Source organism: Melanerpes formicivorus, unplaced genomic scaffold, assembly GCF_026170545.1.
Source record: "Melanerpes formicivorus ecotype bairdi unplaced genomic scaffold, bMelFor1.0.p_v2 SCAF_1, whole genome shotgun sequence".
Lineage (NCBI taxonomy): Eukaryota > Metazoa > Chordata > Aves > Piciformes > Picidae > Melanerpes > Melanerpes formicivorus.
The window spans coordinates 51,850,900-51,870,616 of NW_027142353.1; the positions used below are offsets into that span (position 1 = coordinate 51,850,900).

At 41.3% G+C, this 19,717-nt stretch overlaps 1 protein-coding gene across 1 annotated transcript in view; it reads right to left on the reverse strand.

Annotated features, from left to right (window-relative positions):
- FRY (FRY microtubule binding protein) overlaps positions 1-19,717 on the reverse strand; it is a 257,340-nt gene that overhangs the window by 224,148 nt on the left and 13,475 nt on the right. The window contains exon 2 of the mRNA XM_068143156.1: positions 615-791. The gene's annotated coding sequence lies outside the window, so the exon portion shown is untranslated. The remainder of the gene's footprint in view (positions 1-614; positions 792-19,717) is intronic.

Sequence of the window (19,717 nt, forward strand, 5' to 3'; positions counted from 1 at the left end):
ATGCATGGTAGCAATTGCAGCTATTTCCGACGCTTATTTAGTGCATGTGCAAAACGCTTACTCATCTGTTTTCAAACATGTATCAGCACTTACAAACCCAAATATAGCCAGCTGTTTTCTGTGAGGAATTTCAGTCCCAGAAAGGCTTTAACTAAACATTTCTACTGTATCAGATCAGTTAAACCCCACAGGTTTCTTCAGCTCCTGGTAATGGTTTGCCAGCTTTCACTCATATTTAAGACAAAGAGCCCATAAATACTTCTAGTAAAGTGTTTTCACAATCTCATACCACATGTGATGGTCTTAACAGAGCTTTGTAATTCATATTTAAAGTGAGGTCACAAGAAACAAAATCCTGCCATAGCTAAATATTTAAAGGAATGCACAGGATCCTTTTTAGTAAGAGCTACATACACCCGAGCATCCAAATCCCAATATGCATGCTCTGTATTTTCCACCTATGTATTTAGTTTTTAACTATTTACTATAGGATAATAGTTGCCACATTTCTTGATACATAAAACTATGCATTCATACATCAAATTTTTAAAGAATTCTAAGGGGAAAATCTCATGTAAATCCATAATGACTAGATAATTAATGCAAAGTCTTACCTTTCCCTGAAGCAACAGTTTCCAGCAGTGATTTCTCTTAATACTTTAGTTTTGCAATGTAATTTTCATAAGGGGTTTGCTACTTCAGGCAGAGATGGGTTAACTGCAAGCAGGCTGGATGCTATCTCGCTCGCTTCCTGGAGATCACTGTTTTGCATTGTGAACCATCACAACTACCTAGGGAAAAAAAAAACAGCCATTTTAACCTTTAGTCACCTGGACAACGTGATATATTAGTGTCTCCAGATTAAACAAAAGATTAAACAAAATCAAAGACTTAAAACATGACCTTAAAAATTGTATTTATCTACCAAACACTTCATAATAGATGCTGTTAAAAGAATTACTGCATTTCTTACCAGGAATTCATACTCCTGGATAGAGACATAAAACAAGTGGGAAAATTTTTTATATAAATGCTTTTTTTTTTTAATTACAACTTGATTTTACACTGACAACATGGATTTCTTTTATTTTAAGATTCATGGTCAGAAACTATAAGCAAGAGTGGGAACTGAGTTATGCCTCAATTCCTTAAGCGGAAGTAAACAGAGTGGTGCCTCTGGAAAATGAATGTGCTGAGAGTAGGAATCTGCTTTTGGTATTTGGGTATAACTGCAAGGTCCTTAGTGCAACAGGAAATAGTATATTTCTTGTTAATGCAACTACAGGCATCTGGCAGTCAATCTTTTAATTTGGTCTAATAACAGCTGCAGGCTCAGAAACAAAAGTTATTCACCCAGAACCATCACAGTATCACAGTGTAACTAAGGTTGGAAGAGACCTCGAGGATCATCGAGTCCAACCTAGCAACACAGACCCCATGACTAGACCATGGCACCAAGTGCCACGGCCAATCCCCTCTTGAACACCTCCAGGGATGGTGACTCCACCACCTCCCTGGGCAGCACATTCCAATGACGAATGACTCACTCGGTGAAGAACTTTCTCCTCACCTCGAGTCTAAACCTCCCCTGGTGCAGCTTGAGACTGTGTCCTCTTGTTCTGGTGTTGGTTGCCTGGGAGAAGAGACCAGCCCCTTCCTGGCTACAACCACCTTTCAGGTAGTTGTAGAGGGCAATGAGGTCACCCCTGAGCCTCCTCTTCTCCAGGCTAAACAATCCCAGCTCCCTCAGCCTCCTCATTCTTTGAGACAGCCTAGGCACATTTCCTCTTCTGCTATGTGGAAGCCACACAACGCCAGCATTGCAACATTTCCTCACCTAGACTGTCTGAAATCTTTTCAACTCCCCAAAACCCTGACACAGATAGAGCTTTTGGAATGCAGGACTGTTCTTAGTGTCCTGGATTCCCTGGTCATAGTGCCCAAAACATATGAAGCTGTCTCTAGTGCTCCTCTGAACAACACACTCACCATATGATGCCATGTTACTGCTATTGTTTTTGTCTAAGGTTTCAGTGCCATTTCAAAAGATGGTGGTGGAAAAGTAGCTGAGAGATTTGAGCAGATCTCAACATGCACAAAGGGTCTGAAGTCAAGACTGACTCCTATACTGTATCTGTGTTCAAAACCCCCAGCAGCAGATGTGGGTACCACACTTCTGAGGAAGAGTGCTGTCCCATGATAGATATAACCAGCAGCCCACAAATTGTAGATTATCAAATCCAAATTGAATTTTGCTACTATGAGGATAATTTGAACATTCTCTGTGAGCTCAGGGAGTGATGATGCTACACAGATCTGTGACATGAGTAAAACACCTGGTTTGCTAACTTTAATGTGAGAGAGTTGCTGATGGCCTTATCCAACCAAAGCACTGAATACCTCCAAGACAGAGGTCAACCACAGTGCTGTCAGAGCAGCCTCTTGAACTGCGCATGTCTCTGTCAATACTCCAGACCCATAGCAACAAACAGGCTAGTCCAACAACTTACTTGACCTACTCATCCCCATGAAGTGTTTGATAGGGCACTTAATTAAAAGATCTACTGAATTGATATTAGCAAAGGATACTTAGTTTCCTGCTGTTTCATAAGGTGGTATTTTACAGCCCTGTCTTCTCCCCTCACTCTTCCCTTAGCAACAGGAATCACTCTCACCACTTCACCATTTATACATTTTTATTTCTCTATCTTCAGTGCCTTTTTCCTTCTGCATAAAGCTTCTCAGCAACTTTCCATAAAAACACAATAGTATTCTGGTCACACTTTAAGAAGCACTTGTGTAAGCCTGGATAATTCTCTCCTTGCATGTTCACGCAAGGGTTCAGGTTTCACAAGCGTTAAAAGATCTATCAAACCATGGCATCTGAGTCAAAAGTCACTGAGACAGACATGACAGACAGATCTGCTCCTTCAAACCTCCTTCTGCACATTTGACTATCTTTTTGTATGCTCTACTCCAGATGCATTTTAAAGATAAGGCCCCATTGTTTGGATTCTTTTTGCTTTTGGAAAATGAGAAGTGACAGTAGATCTGACAGGTTCCTGTAACTACTCTAGTTCCTTGTCTCCCTAATGAGAAGCTGTTCATGGCTGTGAGATGCTGTCAGAGACATACAATACAGATTATCAAGTTTTAAAGAAAATGCCAGTAATACAGAATAATTCAGGTTATCATCACCACCATACAACACAGTGGATTTAGTCCATCATACATCACATCTCCATATTAAAAGCACTCTTCTCATTTTGCATATCCATGTGATAGATTGCAGTTTCCTATCTCTGGTAACCTGAAGTCATTACCCTTCGCTTAGAAGGGAGGAGGAGGGTCAAGAAGACAGGAAGTGAGTGCTTCACATAACAGACTCCTGCAACACTGTAAATACTGACTTTCATACTTTCCATCAGAGGGGCAAGCTGAATCAAGCAGTCTCCAGCCAAACATTACAACCATGTGCAGACACACCACCTTTTCAGTCCCATATGAAAAGGGCATAGTCTCCTCTACAACCAGAGCAGAAAACAAACAAACCCTGAACCAGTATAAAGATGAGAAACCAGAAATGAAGTACAGCATGGATATAATTAGGTAAACTACGAGTGTTGCACAATGATTTGTCATATGCTATATAACTTTTTACTCAGCCTCCTTGAGACATTTCTTGGCAAGTATGTTATTTCTACATAGGTATTACACTAAACCAGGACTTTCATAGACCACTGCTTTGTTACATCAGCCTCAAAAATATGTGCAGTATGTATGTCACAGGGATCACTGGCACTTCCACTCTGCTCAACTTTTCCTTCTGAAAAAAACAGGATTTTCACTTTTATCTATTTTTGGAGGCAAAGAAAAATAATAAATGCCCTAAATAGCTACACATTTTTCTTGTACATAATATTGCTTAATGGGCACTTCTGAAATAATCTTCGTAATACAAAATATTTAAAAGCATGAAAACTATGGCATTAAATGCACAAACAATACAGTAATTCCACAGCTCTACAGCAAGACATCCCGAAATAAGAAGATTTGTCAAAATACACATTGTTCTCTAGAAAACAAAATAGCTAGTGAAGGCAAGAGCTGCATCACTCCAGCACCCTCTATTGGCCTTCATGCAGCATGTTCCTTTGTCCTCGTTTTCATCCTTAAGCTATGACAAAGATTCATTTATACAAAAACATACATGGAAAACAGGAAAAAAAAAAACCACCCGGATCCAAACCACTCCACAATCAGCTCGATAGAAAACTGAGCTATTGTGCTGCAGCACAACATAGCTTAATAACAGAATAGTCCGTGCAGCTGGACCTGCCAGGCATTAGCCCATCTTTGCGGAGGGTCAGCACTGTTCTAACTACAGGGGCAAAATGTTCTTTACTAGCCCTGTGTGCCTGGTATTTCTAATAGACAGCAATAATAAATGGTATCTCATGTGCAGCTCCCACCAGCAGAAATGACAGCTCTACAGAAAAAAACATTTTTCTGGAACATCTGAGAACTGACAGTACATACATTACACACAATATCATCCACAAAAGAAAGTGCTCAAACCATGTCTTGTCAAGCATGCAGATAAATAAAGTCCAGATGCCAGATACAAGGTGATCTAAATATAAACTCCATATACTGTGTCCTGGTGTATGGCCAGATGGTGTAATTTCCAGAAGCAAAGGCCCTTAGCCCAGTGAGCCCGGCAGCTGCTTTGCAAAGCCGGCTCGCAGCTTTGCAACAGCAGATGCGAAGTTGCTGTGAGGAGTAGAGAGGAAGAAGGAGGGGGAAGCGGCAGGGTGAGATAGAGAAGCAGGCGTGCTCTCACGGCGCTGGAGGAGGCAGGAGGCAAGGGTGTTGTGGTGAAGGCTGCTTCTGAGAAAAGCCACCCAGGGGATTAACAAGGCTGCGTCGTGCTATATGACCCCTTCATGGGTGAGAATAGCAGAAAGCAGCCTATGCCTGACTGTGCAGTAGGAGACAAAAGGCTGCTGCCCGGCCATCTTGCAGTTCTTGAACCATCACTCAAGAAAAGCCCCAGGCAAAGGGAAGCAGAACCAAAGCAGGTCTTACTGAGCTGTCTGGCTGCTTCCACCAGCCAAATGGTTGAGTAATTACCTACTTTATCTGCCTAAAGCTACACCCTAAAGCCAACACTGCCCAGAATCCAAAGAACCAGCAAAAGAGCCTGAAGTTTAATGACAGGGAAAAATCCATCCTCAGAAATATCACCAGCTATTGCAAACCTGTTCCTAGCACTGCCTTTTAATTTTGCACCTTTATGCCTTTGTACCTTTAAGTTTTGTTACCTGCTTAGTTTTGGTTTTACAGCATCCTGTGTGCTTGCCTGAAATTCATACTCATGATCTCACCATCCTTCCATGTTGTGCTGTTTCTCTTCTTTCCTTTCATGATTCTCTGTAGCTTCATGTGATTCTTTCCTGGTATTTCCGTGTTTATCAACATTAAGATTGGACCAATAAAAACTGATGGTCAGATAATAACCTCTGGAATATGTGGAAATGCACACAAGCTTTGGCACACAAATGCCACATCTGTAGCACTATTTGTCAGAAAGAATTACTATGTTATTTTAAATATTTACACACATGCTTCTACTTTGAGTAATTTCTATTTTACCACTTAACAGGGATGAAGAAATCAGTTTGACTTGGAATGTCAAGGTCTGAATTGTTAAGGGTCAAATATTTACTGCACAGCACAAACCATCTCACAAAATCTGTGCAGTTCATTTGAGGTTACTCACAAACCAGTCCAGAAGCCAAAGGTGGACTCAAACTGAATCCACATCTCTAAGCCTTAAAACAGAAAAACAAAACAATCAAGCACTTAAAATGCATGATGTTATCATCCATTTTCAGGAGTTACTATGCTGACAGTTCTTTCCAAGCATTTAGATTTTTGCTTTACAATAGTTTCTGCTGGCAAAGATTTCTTTCTTTTTAGCTCTTTTATTATTTTAAAACAGATTCAGCGCTTCATTTTTCCCATGTTTAAAAGGTCTGGTTCCAAACAGTGAATGGTAGAAGTTATTTCCTTTAAGACTTGGCTGTTCATTAGACGGCTGGTTAGGGCAGCAGTAGCCTGTTCAGTAACAGGTTACTTACGCAATGAAGTTCCTCTGCCTAGCAACCCTATGGGTGGGGTTCAAAACAACTGCACCAGTCACATTTTGCAGCTAAAAGTGAGGGAAAAAAGAAAAAGGGATGCAGGAATGGAGGAATGCAAGGGAAAAGACTGTTTTTCTTCATGAGAAATGTAACTTACTAAGAAAAGGAGGTAACAAAATAACATAAGAGAATGAATCAAAGGCAGCCAAAATATTTCCCACTCAAAGCTGTAATTAATTCTGAGATCATAATATGATAACAATTACTAAGAGAAATAATTCATGCAGAGAACACGTTACTCCCTGCAGAGGATCATGTAAATACTTTGCTATTCTGGCACTCATCTTCTCTTTCCATTGGATATGGAAACAATCTTCACTCAGAAAAAAATTCTTGTTGAAAAAAAGCTGCTGGTATAATCCTACAGAGAAAGGTTCAGCATTATTATCTTTCTGTTGAGATGCTAAACTGAAAAACTGAAGGCAAACATTGAAGTTATTGTTGACCCGGGTTTTAGGACCAAAATCCACTTTCCTTTCATTTACTAAGTTTGTGCTAAAAGGCAAAATTACAAGATAAAATACATTATTTTGGGAAATTAGAAAGAAATATTCTGCATTTACTTCATTAGCAAATGAGGAAAAAAAAAACCCTGCAAAACTGTTTGTCCATGTATCCCTTTATTGTTCATAAAAATGATTCCATTTAATTTTTTCTCCACCCTTCCCAGTCTAAAAATATTTCCTTTCCTATGCTTGCCTAGAAACTGATTAATACTACAGCGAGAATTAATACAATGGCTGGGGAAGTTCTCTATTTACAGGGAACTTGTCTTTTTATTTTTTTGAAGTATTTAATGTGAAGGGGAGTAAACTACCTACCAGACAGCATGGAGGCACTCAGCCAGTCCTTGGAGTGCAATGCCACACTAGGAACATCTGTGCTGTGCTTGCTAGTGATGTGCAGCAGAACATAAAGTTTTTGGTTTGGGTGCCAGAAGGGGCAGAGCTCTGTCAGCTGCCTGAATTGTACCCAACTAGCCATACCTCCCATTTGGTTTTCCCTGGCCAGGCCTGAGCAGTCAGCAGCTCTGCATTGGTGCAAAGAGCTCAGAAAGACAACATTGACAGTTCTACACAACAATACAGCTCACACCAGCTCTGCATTGGTGCAAAGAGCTCAGAAAGACAACATTGACAGTTCTACACAACAATACAGCTCACACCAGCTCTGCATTGGTGCAAAGAGCTCAGAAAGACAACATTGACAGTTCTACACAACAATACAGCTCACACCAGCTCTGCACTGGTGCAAAGAGCTCAGAAAGACAACATTGACAGTTCTACACAACAATACAGCTCACACCAGCTCTGCATTGGTGCAAAGAGCTCAGAAAGACAACATTGACAGTTCTACACAACAATACAGCTCACACCAGCTCTGCATTGGTGCAAAGAGCTCAGAAAGACAACATTGACAGTTCTACACAACAATACAGCTCACACCAGCTCTGCATTGGTGCAAAGAGCTCAGAAAGACAACATTGACAGTTCTACACAACAATACAGCTCACACCAGCTCTGCACTGGTGCAAAGAGCTCAGAAAGACAACATTGACAGTTCTACACAACAATACAGCTCACACCAGCTCTGCATTGGTGCAAAGAGCTCAGAAAGACAACATTGACAGTTCTACACAACAATACAGCTCACACCAGCTCTGCATTGGTGCAAAGAGCTCAGAAAGACAACATTGACAGTTCTACACAACAATACAGCTCACACTCTACATACACCTCCATGCTTTCTTCTCATGCTCTGAAAGACGAGTTTTAGTCTTTATTTATACTTCAAGTCTTATCCCAACATACTGGTTTGATACAGTAGCCTTTTCTGGTAACTATGTAGCTTCTCACAGTAAGTACATGCTTTAAATGTACTAAATGAAGAGGCTGAGACACATCTTTCACACTCTGAAATTGACTGATAAGAAATTTAGAGTGGATATTAGGAAGAATTTCTTCACTGAAAGGGTCATCAGGCATTGGAATAATTTGCCCAGGGAGGTGGTGGAGCCCCTGTCCCTGGAGGTATTTAAGAGTCATAGAGATGTAGTGCTTAGGGATACAGTTTAGTCAAGGACCTGTCAGTCTTAGGCTAATGATTGGACTAATGATGTAAAAGGTCTTTTCCAAACTAGACAATTCTGTGACATTGTGACCTACCAGCACTCAGAAGGCACTGTTCTCTGGTGTGTTTTATACAATCCCTAGAGCTCAACTTGGCAGGTCTTTCTTACAAAGCATACTTAAGGTCATGTGTTTCTTTTACATTTACCTAATTTGTGACAGAATGTCCACTCTGCTAATTGACTGCTTACCAACATGACCTGACTACTATTAACTGGCTACTATATCCAAATGCCGGGTTCTGCACATTGTCCACAACAACCCCATGCAGTGCTACAGGCTGGGGTCAGAGTGGTTAGAGAGCAGCCAGGCAGAGAGGGACCTGGGGCTGCTGGTTGATGGTAGGCTTAACATGAGCCTGCAGTGTGCCCAGGCAGCCAAGAGGGCCAATGGCATCCTGGCCTGCATCAGGAACAGTGTGGCCAGCAGGAGCAGGGAGGTCATTCTGCCCCTGTACACTGCACTGGTTAGGCCACACCTCGAGTACTGTGTCCAGTTCTGGGCCCCTCAGTTTAGGAAGGATGTTGACTTGCTGGAACGAGTCCAGAGAAGGGCAACAAAGTTGGTGAGGGGTTTGGAACACAAGCCCTATGAGGAGAGGCTGAGGGAGCTGGGGCTGCTTAGCCTGGAGAAGAGGAGACTCAGGGGTGACCTTATCACTCTCTACAACTACCTGAAGGGAGGTTGTAGACAGGCAGATGATGGTCTCTTCTCCCAGGCAGCCAGTACCAGAACAAGAGGACACAGTCTCAGGCTGCGCCAGGAGAGGTTCAGGTTGGATGTTAGGAAGAAGTTCTATACAGAAAGAGTGATTGCGCTATGGAATGGGTTGCCCGGGGAGGTGGTGGAGTCGCCGTCATTGAAGGTGTTCAGAAGGAGACTTGATGGGGTGCTTGGTGCCATGGGTTAGCTGTTTGGGTGGGTTGGATTGGTTGATGGGTTGGACACGATGATCTTGAAGGTCTCTTCCAACCTGGTTTGGTTTATTCTAATAAAGGTTTTATTCTAATAAAGGTAAATGGTGGTGGGATGCTGCACATGCCACCAGCTGGATGGCACTACATTCTCAGAAGAGTTCTGTGCCTTGCTGTCTTGCTGCAAGCAGCTCTAATGGTGCATCAAGTGTTCATGTGGTCACTACCACAAGAGTGGAGTTCCATTTGAGCAAAAACAATTCTTTTATTTAAAAAACTCAGGTTTTTAATTGGGGCCAAAATTTTGGTATTTATTTTAGTGGAGGTCTGTGATGTGTCTGACTGCAACAGCTTTCAGATAGGAGCTACTACTCCCCACTCTGTTTTCATAGAATCATAGAATTGTTAGGGTTGGAAGGGACCTCAAGGATCATCTAGGTCCAACCCTCCTGCTATGGGCAGGGGCCCCTCACACTAGGTCAGGTTGCTCAAAGCCACATCCAGCCTGGCCTTAAAAACCTCCAGGGATGGGGCTTCTACCACACTGTTCCAGTGTCTCACGAAGTTATTCATCAGATACACAAGCAACTTCAGTGATCCAGACACTGCAGTTTTCAGTAAATAAACTCTGGACTAAACTCTTATGCAATCTGTACAATGCATCCTGAACAAGAGTCATACCTGAAATTTTCCAGCTTTTCTCACAGGCCTGAGCAGGAAGAACAATTTGAAACTTATGTATCAAAACTAGTAGAACAGAATTCTGTTCTACCCTTTACATATCATGACCTGCATACCTTTTCCCCCAGCTCAGTGGCTTAAGGAAAAAAACAATACCCACTGCAGTTAATACCTTCCCTTCATGTTATAAAATCAGCCATCTCTTTAATTCAGTTTGAATTACCTTTGTCTAATTAACAGGCAAATTCTGTAGTACAGCACTTTTTCCTTTTTCCAATTCAAGTAAAGCTTTAGATAAGGAAGAGCAGAAATTGAATAATAAATCTAAATAACAACCAAGCAAGGCCTCCCCATGACTTACAGTTAACTTATCCGTCTGTTATGCCCCTATACATAAAGGCTTTCTGAGTGAATAATTAAGAAGAAAGACTAACAGAAGTACTATGCAAGTAATGTTTTTAGTTTGGAATACCAATCAGTTTGCTGCAACATAAATGCCAAAAAAAACCAACCAACCAAACAAACAAACCTCAAAACACAACAAAGAAAAAACCAAACCAAACACAAGAACGAAATACCAATCCCAATGTGCAGTGACAAGTTTGAACCATCAAGAGCCCAGCTTTATGGGCTGAATATGAATATTCATATATTCTAATCTGCCCAGAAAATACAAAACCAAACTCCTGGTGCACAAACTTGATAATAATAGTCTTCTGAACAATACCTTTAGTAATTGCACTGTCTAGCTGTCATGTATATGACAATCTTAAAATGAAGATCGGATTCAGAATCATGAAGACTTCCAAAGCAATAGATAAATTAAAAGGTTGTTGGTTGCAAAATACTTTTAAAGATTACTTCATTCAGGAAATCTGAACAATGCAGAAAGCATCTCTAAGGATGCCTTTATACTTCAATCAATATTGCTTTCATTGGTTGCACAATAAACCACTGTTAATCATGCTGCCAGCAAACTGCTTCAGAACTAAGCAGAGAACACTTTATTCAAAACTTAGGCTAATAAAAAAAAGATTAACATCTATCTTGATTAAACATCCTTTTCTCAAAAGTACTAATAGTGAGCAGAGCCTTTGATGTGTTCTTCTCCACTGTGATTCAGAGGACAATCCAGATCTCTTTGTCTCTGACACTGAAGCCTCTGACAAACATCTATCACTCCATTAAAAAACATGTGGAAAGAACACATAGAGCAGTTTCAAATTTTGAGAGAGAAACTTGAGGATATCTGTATTTGGCAGTACTCAGCACTATCAGTTTTTCTGAAAAACAAACAAACAAACTAACCAAAAAAACCACAACAAAAACAAAGCACAAACAAAACCAAACACAATAACATAATCAAATATTAACAAATGCGTGCAGCTTCAATGTTAATGTTCTCCTGTATGCAAACCATAGATAGTAACATATGCAGAATACATTTACTGATGTGCAGCAACCTATATGGGAAAAAGGCATAAAACCCCCCAAACTGACCAACCAACCAAACTAAATTCCATGGAAATAAAACTCAAAACCCAGCATGTATCAGGTAGCTGGAATACAGGCTTATCTCTTCACTTACCCATTCCAAACAACATACATCCTTTGCCTTTGTTGGAGGCATGTGCACATCAACAGGCTGTGCTGATGCCATTTTTTTCAACAGTTCTAAATTTCTGAACTGCCAATTAAGGAAAATACCTGTATCTGCAGTGCTTATGCAATCCCACTGCTTTCCTTTGCTGTGTGCAATACTGTAAAAAAAACTTTAACTGACTAGACTTGGAAACTCAGCCCATGTCGGCTCCACTCAGCGGAGCTTCACAGCGTGGTGTAGGACCAGTCACAGAAAGTGACTGATGCTGCCAGTGCTGTGACCTTGATTCAGTGCAGCAACCAAGGAACTGCTTAATCTAATATCCACAGGGAAACTTTTGCAGCTCTCTAACTTGGATTTCAAAGGGATGTATAGGAAGGCAAACTTTGAGGTTAATTATGATTATTAGCTTTTGATCTGTGTCATTTTCACTTTAACTCTCCAGCTAGAAACCTCCTCTCCCAAAAATAAACTTAAGTCTTTTCTTCATGGTACATTTATCAAGTTCACATTCCCCAGTCATTTTCAATGTAGTTTTTCCAATTAATAAGGCTGGTTCCTAATATCTAATGTGATGTTGACTGAAGAATGCATGAAGAAATGCAACCATTCCACCAAACAACTACATCAAGTTACTTTTGAAGAGAACACCACAAAGTATTACTATTATATATACAGGGATTGTTGGCTTCTGACCTAATGCCTCTTTCCTCATCAGCATGAATCCATTGTGAAAGCATTGTGTATATAATAGAAATATGAAGAAATATAGGTTTTGAATACAGTTTCTTCTGCACAGACCACGGTTGGTCAATGTAAAATGATCAACAGCAATGGGACAGACAACAGAAACCAAGTCTGAAACCCCAATCTTTAAGGATGTCTTTCTGTGGGAAACAGGAATAAAAAGGCTACCACACCTAGTACCTCTATGATGCTCTATCTCTACTATGTTTAAGAAAGACAAGGCCTCTCCTTTTCCTATGAACTTGCATGTCTTGATTCATTTATAATAATTAGTGGCAGTTTGCCTGTTTTTAAGCAGAAAAATGTGAGGGAAGCCTGTGCGGCTTTAGAAGTTAATGAAGGAAATCATGCTGTATACTACTCCCTACTTATTCTAGGTAGTAAATTAACTAAAAATTAACCTGATGCTGATACTTGTCACACTTCTTTAAGGCACTGAACTTGTCCTTTTTAAAAAGTTCTAAATACATGGTCATATCTAATTATAATTCAACTTAACCCTGAAGAACGTGAAGAGATGCTTCAATGGGGTGTTAAGATAGCTTGCATTAAGGAGTGAAAAAAAAGTATCTGAAATTAAGCACACAGTATTTATAGATTAATTCCTATCAGCACATTTTTTTCCCCCTAAATAGTTTTGTTCAGCTTGAAAGCAGAGAAAACACCACCCCCCCCCCAACCTCAGGATTGTTGTTTGCAAGCCAACTGCATGTATTTTATTTGTTTTAGTGGGGCTAATTAATAATGAAAAACAGCTCCAGCTACTGGGATTGCTTAAAAGCAATTTATGACAAGTAAAGTTTGTTACAGAGCAGCTGGACTGTTGAGAACTATGGTGTATATTCACTGATTTCCACCCTAAATTCACAAAAATAAATGACACATTTATTTAGCAAAACTGTTTATAAAGGCACGATGCCTGCAGTTCTTTGTTCCATCAGATCTCCAATGGTTATCCCAGAAAACAGCTTTCCATTCCTTTAGGGAGAGGGACCTTTGCAATAGCAGTCAGATTCTCAGTCATTTTGAAAAAGCATGTCTTTAAGCCTTATCAGGACAGGTGTAAGTACTGCTCCTTAATTCAAGGTGGCCTAGGATTCCTTAGTAAATTACTCTAAATCAAAGCTTTACAAAATAAATTGAGAGCTCTATTATATGAGTAAAACCAAAGGCAGAAGAGTACTTGGGCACAAAGTTACAATTTGAGTACTGTGTCCAGTTCTGGGCCCCTCAGTTTAAGAAGGACATCGAACCACTTGAACGTGTTCAGAGAAGGGCAACAAGGCTGGTGAGAGGCCTTGAGCACAAGCCCTGTGAGGAGAGGCTGAGGGAGCTGGGATTGTTTAGCCTGGAGAAGAGAAGGCTCAGGGGAGACCTCATTGCCCACTACAACTACCTGAAAGGTGGTTGTAGTCAGGAAGGGGTTGGTCTCTTCTCCCAGGCAACCAGCACCAGAACAAGGGGACACAGTCTCAAGCTGCACCAGGGGAAGTTTAGACTCGAGGTGAGGAGAAAGTTCTTCACTAAGAGAGTCATTCATCATAGGAATGTGCTGCCCAGGGAGGTGGTGGAGTCACCATCCCTGGAGGCATTCAAGAGGAGACTGGACGTGGCACTTGGTGCCATGGTCTAGTCATGGGGTCTGCGTTTATAGGTTGGACTCGATGATCCTCGAGGTCTCTTCCAACCTTAGTGATACTGGGATAATTTGTCCTACTGAATCTTATGGCATACATTCTTTCTTATTTCTGCTATATTTTAAGATAGTCAGTAGTGCATCCAGTCTGGTCAAATACATCCCATGCTAAAAGCCTTCAATTGCTGAACACTTTGGTTTATGCCTGAATTCTCCATTTTAGCATTGCAGTAACTGTGTATTTGTGTGTTCTCGCACACATAAGCCATTGGCACTTTGCTTAAAAGTTTATGCAAAAACCTGTCACAGTCTATGCAAATGTGCTTCTCTGAGGTTTTCTAAAGTAAAAAGCATGCATAAATATCAAAGAGCACGCTGTAAATGATCGTTTCTAATCTTAGACATGTATCAATTATTCACTAGCTTGTTCTTCTTGGGCTTTATCATATAGACTTCACCATGGCAACACGGTTCTTCACTTCCTAGCTTTAATCAGTGAATCTGTAAACTAATATTAGATTTAGCTGTTGGATTACTTGGAGTCTTATTACTGTTATGGATTACTTATTACACCATGAACACAGGCATGTCTTTCTTGTTACACCATGAACCATACAGTTTCCAGTATATCAATCAACTTTCATTTGCTTATTAATACTGAGTCAGTAGCTTTTCTAAGGACTAGCAAGTTCCTCTTTTACTGCTAAGTATAAATATGTAGCTTTGGAATACCACCAGTCACATTCAGAATGGTATTTAACATTCACATGCAATACCTGTCCTTACACAAATTGGGAAGTGGACAGTCTTTCAAAACTGTGTCTTTTTAAATCACTATTAAGCTTTGGAACTAGTTCACTTGTCTTCAGGCAAGTACCTTAATTAACAAATATCATCTTGGTACTATACAATTTGCAGCCTTGACAGACATATTTTCCATCATCTCAAAATAAATGCATCTTTTTCTAGCAGGTTTTGTAACAGTTATCTGTACTTTCCAGTAAGTTTCTTCAGTCTAATTCACTTTTTCTTCACCCCCTTTTCCTATACTTATCCAATACTCTTGATCACGACAATTCCCACCTTCTTTCTGCTGTTCCATTGCACAATCATACTTCCTTTTCCTCCAGTTGTGTGAGGAATGTTTATGCATCTTGTTAATCCAAAAGACACATCTTTAATGCCTTAGTGCTGCACTGTTCCTTACGTCAACTTGCAAAGCAGAGCAACAAACATCTCCTGTTAGCCCTACTCTTACACTTGCTTTTATCACAAAGGTATTCAGCTTGTCATATCTCTGCTGGGGTCTCTAAAGAGCACTGATTCAAGTCATGGTTTTGAGCATATAATTAATTATCTTCCTGGAAGCAATTTCTAAGATTTCTTAAATGTGTGAAAGTCTAACTATAGTATTACCAGCACAGAAGCAGTGATGTACACAGAGCTTGCAGCCCTTCCCAATAAATCCTCAATATTATTCCCTTATCACCCTTTGTTAAAATGATGAACTGTGTGACATTTTCCCTAGACATTAATTACCTTCTCCACAGATAAAAGGCAAAAAGGTAGAACTTGCTTTTCTGAAGGAGCTATCATACCACAAAACCTAAAAATCAGGCAATTCAGAGTCTTGCAGTAGTATGGATATTACCTAGAGAGAAAAACTTTTGAGTGACTTATGGCTGGCTGAGACTCCACTGTCATTTATAGGCTTCAAGTTTTAGTGGGTATTTCCTCCAGGTCTGGTATGATCATCAGTGGATTCCTACTGTCTCTTGAAAATAGAAACTATCAGCCGTGTACTGAGTGGGTGTTAGTTATCCTGTGACAGAGCTGAGCAAGTCACAATGGTTTCCTTATGCTGCTCTTTCCTCCAAAATCTTCACTTGTAGAGTCCCACTGAGCTTCACCTTCTTCCAACCCAGGTCAATATACAGAAGATAACAGGGTAAACTGTGAAGCATGCTGGATCAGAAGTTTATTAGTATCTTCACAGCCTCACAGCTGTCAATTAAATATGTCAAGAACAGAAGAGAAAAAAGTATGGCTGTCTAAAGCTACTGCCTCCAGGCAAAGAGACAATGCTCAAAGATCAGCATCAAGGCCCTGTGTACTGTCTCTTCACCCCTTCCTAGGAGGTCACCAGACTCTGTTTAAGGACAGCTCCACTGTGGTGCAGCCAGAGAGCTGTGAGAAGAGCCATGTGGAAAAGACCTATGAAAAACTGTGTAGGGGTTTCCCCTTTTGCTTGGGAGCTATGCTGAAGCTTAATCTTTCCCTTTCTCCATCTGAGCTACATTTATACCTGGGCCTGATCACATGCCCTGAGCAGCTGACATGACCCTGGACTTGCTTCATGACTACAGCCCTGTCTAGAAAGCAGAGTTGTTGAGTGTCCCTGGGTATTGTCACAAGACTGCTCCATTCCTCTCGTTTGGGTAGTGTGGGGCAATGCTCTTTGTTGTTACCCTTGGCTGCTGGCCTTGCTCTTGCTGAGCAACCTTGTCCTGTGGCTTCGTGAAAATTTGGCTCAAACACGGAAAAGTGTTAAACTTCCAGTAAAGGACAATGTTAACAACCTGCCTAAGAAAGCTTCAGCCTCAAATACCACTGAAAAAATGCATGTAGTTAGCACTTCTAAAAATACTTTTTCCCATCCATTAGTGACAAGGTCATCACACCTCCATATTGTACTTTGAGTCAGCTCAAGGGATGTACAGGCTCACAAGACACACAGTTAACCATAATTCTCCACGTGTAGATATAAAACTTCAGTAGCCTTCTCCTTTAGGCAACAGAAGCTGCTCCACTAGCAACAGAGGGCACTAGGATTACACTTTTCAGTTCAGCTGAACACACTGCAACTCCTGCTTCAGCTTCTTTGCTCATGCACAAACACTGGCTAAAGCCACTGATTATCAGAACTTGCTGGGGAACTACATGATCCCAAACACTTTCCTCACCCAAGGCAAACCTTAAGCTCTTGATTCAATTCCTTCATTAATATGGCAGATACCACACACACCGAATTACCTCAGGAGTCAATTCTCACCCCTCACCTGCAAACCACACAATTTGCACTGGACATAAACATAGATTACAACCCCAGTAAAGAAGTGTAGAGCTATTAGATCACAGAACAGTTTGCAACGACCACAATAGTTTGAAGATACAGTCTCGCAGCCAGGCAAGTGTAACTGGCAAACAGATCACACAAAGCTTACCACAGCAACAGGGGGGTACTACAGTCTGCTTTAGAAACTACTATGCCCAGCCCAATGTCTTGCAGTGCCCAGAGACGCTTCACAAGTGATACCAAAGCAGAAAAAGCATCATTATAGTAATGTGAGAATGCCTCCTATGACACTTTTGTAGAAACACTTCTAGAAGTTGACCAATAGAACTAAATTAAAACCTATGTGCATGGTGTCCCCTTAGCAGGAATATCACAGGCAACCTCTGTGCCCAAATCCTCTCTCGACATTTGTTACCAACTGTAAGACAGACACTAGACAATAAAGTTTTCTTCCTCAAACTTCAGCCACTTTCCCAAATAAAAGCTACTAACAACTCCATAAATGGGCTGTGACTAAAATACACCTTGCATTAATAGACTTTTTATGGTGTAAAATTAAAACAATAAGGTTTCACAGCTTCAACTTGCAGTTCTTTAGACTTTGGTCCTAATTTTGAGCCACAAGGAGAACAGCATAAGCCTGCCTACACAAATTGCCCTTCCTAATTAAATCAGAATGGTAATTATTCAAGCAAATACACAGGATTATTTTTTAACAAAAACATAAGCACAGGAACTAATAATACTAATACATTTCTGCTGGAAGTACTGAAAACTATCATCATCCTGCAATGAGACATTAATGTAAAGCTCTGTCATAAAACTTAGGTCAAGTTCATTAAAAACATACACAAATCACTTCTTTAGAGAAGAAAATATTTATTTAAGTAACAGCAAATAAAATAATCTGCTACTTGAAAATCTTTCCCTGAAAAACTTGGATATTTTGACATAGTTATGTTAAAAATTCTATATGTGTTTATAATAATAATAATAATAATAATAATAATAATAATAATAATAATAAACCACCAAGTTGGAAGAGACTTTCAAGATCATCCCCAAGCTGCACCAGGGGAAGTTTAGGCTTGAGGTGAGGAGAAAGTTCTTCACTGAGAGAGTGATTGCCCATTGGAATGGGCTGCCCAGGGAGGTGGTGGAGTCACCATCCCTCGAGGTGTTCAAGAGGAGATTGGACATGTTGGACGTGGCACTTGGTGCCATGGTCTTGTCATGAGGTCTGTGGTGACAGGTTGGACTCGATGATCCTTGAGATCTCTTCCAACCTTAGCGATACTGTGATACTGTGATACTGTAACCCTTCAACCAATCCAACCCACCTAAACAACTAAACCATGGCACCAAGCACCCCATCAAGTCTCCTCCTGAACACCTCCAGTGATGGTGACTCCAAAACCTCCCTGGGCAGCCCATTCCAATGGGCAATCACTCTCTCTGTATAGAACTTCTTCCTAACATCCAACCTAAACCTCCCCTGGTGCAGCCTGAGACTGTGTCCTCTTGTTCTGGTACTGGGTGCCTGGGAGAAGAGACCAAAATCCACCTGTCTACAACTTCCCTTCAGGTAGTTGTAGAGAGCAATAAGGTCACCCCTGAGTCTCCTCTCCAGGCTAAGCAACCCCAGCTCCCTCAGTCTCTCCTCATAGGGCTTGTGTTCCAAACCCCTCACCAACTTTGTTGCCCTTCTCTGGACTTTTTCCAGCAAGTCAACATCTACTAAACTGAGGGGCCCAGAACTGGGCACAGTACTCGAGGTGTGGCCTAACCAGTGCAGTGTACAGGGGCAGAATGACCTCCCTGCTCCTGCTGGCCACATTGTTCTTGATGCAGGCCAGGATGCCATTGGCCCTCTTGGCCGCCTGGGCACACTACAGGCTCATGTTCAGCCTACCATCGACCAGTACCCCCAGGTCCCTCTCTGCCTGGCTGCTCTCCAGCCACTCTGACCCCAGCCTGTAGCTCTGCATGGGGTTGTTGTGGCCAATGTGCAGAACCCAGCACTTGGATGTGTTAAATCTCATGCCGTTGGATTCTGCCCATCTGTCCAGCCTGTCGAGGTCCCTCGGCAGAGCAGATCAATTCCTGCCCCCAGCTTGGTATCATCAGCAAATTTACTGATGATGGACTCAATGCCCTCATCTAGATCATCAATAAAGATGTTAAAGAGCATGGGGCTCAGCACTGATCCTTGGGGCATGCCACTACTGACTGGCCGCCAGCTGGATGTGGCACCATTCACCACCACTCTCTGGGCTTGGCCATCCAGCCAGTTCCTAACCCATCGCAGTGTGCTCCCGTCCAAGCCATGGGCTGACAGCTTGGCCAGCAGTTTGCTCTGGGGGACGGTGTCAAAGGCCTTGGTGAGGTCCAGGTAGACCACATCCACAGGCCTCCCCACATCCACCAGGCGGGTCACCTGATCATACAAGGAGATCAGCTTGGTCAGGCAGGACCTGCCCTTCCTTATTTATTTCACTTTGGCCACTATCTAAGTCTCAACAATCTTTGTTTAAGTGATCAAACTCTGATGATGGATATTAAACAATAAAGACTATGCTGGAAAGGGCTAGTTTCCCATCTAAAATATTTTTCCATCTGACCATCATCCAAATCCATACAGCTTTCTGAATCATATGCAGCATGATGAAGATTCACTGTTGGTATTCTTTTGTTCAAATTGTAGAGCAATATTCGACAGCTGATA